This window comes from Oryzias melastigma, linkage group LG2 (assembly GCF_002922805.2).
Source record: "Oryzias melastigma strain HK-1 linkage group LG2, ASM292280v2, whole genome shotgun sequence".
Lineage (NCBI taxonomy): Eukaryota > Metazoa > Chordata > Actinopteri > Beloniformes > Adrianichthyidae > Oryzias > Oryzias melastigma.
The window spans coordinates 19,922,605-19,926,639 of NC_050513.1; positions in this window are offsets into that span (position 1 = coordinate 19,922,605).

The window sequence follows — 4,035 nt, forward strand, 5'->3', positions numbered from 1 at the left end:
TTATAATTTGGTGAAAATACATAAGAAACGTTTGAAAACTGAGTCCAGGTTAAAACGCTCTTTATCTACAAGTTTGTTGAAAGTTGGAGCTGTTTGTTGGTGGTTGATTTACCCTGAAAAAGTCCGACTTTCAGCAGGTTCTTCATGTTCTTGGTTCGTAGTGGTGACTTATGGGAAACCTCTCTGTGATGCTCTCGCTGTGAAAACCTTCTAGTTGTTTGTTCTGTATACTCTCTTGCTATTTTTCCACTGGACTCCCCGCTGGAGTCGCCACAGCGCTGTCAGAACCTGGCAGAACCGCGGCTGAAAATGCTTTTTCAATGACATGTTTGAGAAAACCACTTGTGATTATTAAAAAAAAACTGTGATGCAAATAAACATTTGGTGTGGACATGTGTGGCTTCTGATCGCCTTCATTCGTGGTCGTGGACTTGGTCATGTAAGTCTGTAGGGTATTGATTCTCATTCGGACCACTCTCCCTCACTCGTTTCCACTGAGCGGTCCGATATTTCCACCATCCAATGGACAAAAGAGTACCATTTTTGGGCCCCTGTTGGTTGTAGGTCCAAAGAGCGGAGCTTCTGTCGTCACACAAGGAAACCCGCTGATTGGGGGACGGTCATTACGACAATAGAAAGCGCCAACGTTTCCAAACACTCAGTTGTTGTCTTTCAATGGTCGGCCCTTGAAATCCAAACGTTCCTGAACCTCCTGGGCGATGGCGTGATTCAGAGTGACCTGGATGGATCATGTAGCTACACACATGTGCACTGACACTCCAACTTCTTGTGGAAATGCTCACCTGACTTGCCCAGACCATTCCAAACTGGACTATAACACGCAGTAGCAGCGAGGCTCAGGAGTCCCTCAAGGCTCTATTCTTGGTACGCTTTTGTTTTCTTCCGCCAGTTAAACTATCGTCAGACTTTTTGTTCTTATCACTTTTACGCAGATTTACAGTTCTGTTTGTCAGTTTTCCTCAGTTCTACAGGCTCCTTTTAGCCCCGCCCCTGCAAACAATGTTTTGTGTTTTGATCTGAACCACTTGATTGGGATCATAAAAACCGGTGGTAACTAGTCTGGTCAGGGATTTTGATCACCTTTTGAATTTATTAAAAAAAATCCAAAAGCTAGTTTATTCTTTACCTGTCTTTAACCCTTCAATACCTGAGATATCATGGGCGACATGAGAGAACACACACTTTGACATCACGTAAATCTTCAACCAATTAATGAAGCAGCTAAAGAATCCACTGGAATTACAATAATTACTAAAACAGTTGAAGAGATTAAAGACCCTCAAGGGTTATCACCAGTTGGTCATTAGAGGGACACTGAAAATGTTTTATGTGCTTTAATATAGTTTAGACTTTTTATTCTGGTATTGCACTTAATGTTTGTGTGAACTTTTGTAAGGCCCAGATGTTACACAAGGATAAGATGTGGACATGAGGCCTACCATACGCTACTGTAAATACTATACTGTAGCCCTAAACATTCTGCCAGGACCATCTTAAGTAAATTAATATTTTTCAAACCATAAAACCTATTTATAACCATTTTAGTTATTTATCTATTTCTTTTATCAAAAATCAACAGTGTGGAATATAATCTAATGTGTCTTATGTTTGAATTCTGGTTGTCAAAGCGTTTTAGTGCGCTTGATGGATTGTTGGAGCATTATGGGTACAGTAGTGAGGAGTCTGGTGCAGTCATACGGTTTTCTTGTCCAGAAAATATGGCACTAAAATATGTAAAAAAAAACAGGAAGTAAAAAAATTATTTAACAAAATGTTTTTAATTTTTATAAATATTTCTGTGTTGTATTTTTGTTCTTTGTTTTTCTTTAAAATGGTCACCTTACAGTTATTGGAATAGAATAGAACTTGAGGTTCAAATAAAGGTCCATAAAAAGAGAGCATAAAGCATAAAGAAGATATTAAAATAAATTAAAATACAAGTTAAAAAAGCATTACTTAAAAAATATTTGAGCTAAAACAATGATTTTGGCATAAAACAAGCAAAAAATGTAACTCCGACAACCAACTAAAGAAATTCAGGAGAAAGTAAATTCAGACTTTTTAGTTGATTTTGGCCTTTTTGGCTTCCCGTACCTCCAAGCTCACTGCTGCAGATCTGACCTTTACTAGGCTGACAGACCCGTCTGTGTTTAAAATGCAAAGATCGTTTCCAGCCTGATGCTTGAAAACATCAGACTGGACGCGAGTAGTGCAGATAATGTTTATAGTTTTAGCCTAAATATAAACTTTTGTTTTTTTTCTTTTAAATAGTCTATAGTTTAAATCAAAACATGCTTTATGAATTAATTTAAGATTTAGGCATCCATCCTACTAAAAAAGCTAAAACTAAAAAAAATGCTGTGTGTTTCAGATTCATTTAGGATGAAAAATCAAATAGTTCTCTAATTTTGTTCATGTCTAATATTACTTTAAGACATAAATGCTAAAAAAATGTTTTATTTTAGTCATTTTGGACTGAAAACAGCCCCTGTAGGTCTCTCGTTGGTCTGATCAGAACCCAAAGCAGTTCTAACTGGACTTGATTGGTTTATTAAAGTGTTTACGGCCAAAGTTAGTAAAAATCCGTCATATTTCTGCTGCCAAACAGATGTGAAGATGCAAATGTTGCTGCCCGGATAGTTTGGAAGCAGCGGAAAGCCTTCCAGCTTTTCCACATCACAGCCCATTAATCCGACTGAGTCCGTGACCGGCTCCAGACGAGTGATGGGAAACTTCCCAGCCGGGATTCAGGAAGAGGGAGCGCCGGGAAACAGAACTCCGGCTTTGTTTGCAGGATTCCTTATCCGTCAAAACAGTTTCATCCGCTGGAAAAAAGAAAGAAAGAGTGACTGCGCGGCGGACCGGCCCACGTCACATCAGTAACCATGGCGATGCACATGGAAACCACACGCGTAATTTATTCCAGTGAAGAATCCATAGAAATGGAGCAGAGAGATCAGAACACGGGCTGACCTAGATAGGGAGGAGCTGGTTATTAGAGCCACAACCAAATAATGAAGCGCATTGGTCCACTCATGAAATCACAGCCTCTGCTGGGTAAACATCACAGAGACGAGGAGTCCATGAACGGCTTCAATTATGAGTCGCTCTGGGGGCAAATCGTCACTTTATTTTGAAATCACGAAGACTGAACGACTGAAAAAGAGATCAACAGAGATGGAGAAAACGTGGCTCAAATGAAGCAGAATCATCAATTAAAAAACTTTATTCAAAACAAAATGAAGAGAAATCAAGTCGATAGAGACATTTGTATCAAAACTAAATTCATTAAATCATTAAAAAATGAATAAATCCCTGTGCACTGGAGACGAGACAACAGACCAAAGAGCATCTGACCTGTGGTTGGTCTATCACTTCTAATGTGTCCAGGAGTTCTTTCAGAAAACACTGTGGTAGAATGATGGATGGACGGATGGACGTACAGACGAATGGATGAACGGATGGAGAGAGGGACGGCTGGATGGAGAGATGAGTAAATACATTCCTTCTCGTAAAACTGATTTTTGTTCTTCCCGTCCAGGTTGTTCGACGGGTATAAAAGCTCAAAAAGCACAAAAAGTATTGATTAGATCCGTGTGAAAGGAGTCAAACTTACATCCAGTCAAATCTGTTTTTTTTTGTTTTGTTTGTTTTTGCAGGTAAGTGCAAAAATAACATTAGATCCACCAAAAATGTTAGAAATATGTTTTTTTTTTTTGTGTACTAAGACACGTGTCAAAGTCAAGGCCCGGGGGCCGGATCCGGCCCTCCGGGTAATTATATCCATCCCTCCTGATCATTTCATTTTATTGTTATTAATGGCCAGAAGTTATCTTGCAGTTATTTTAAACTTGTATCATTTTGACAAAACCATTTTAGCATTTACTAAGATTGTTTAGGCTATTTTGGAGTTTAGCTAATATTTCAGCTACATGCTAGTTGTTTTGGCTAATTTAGGCTTTTCTTTTAAATTTTTTTAGGCTGTTTTGGAGTTGGGCTAACATGTAAATGCTA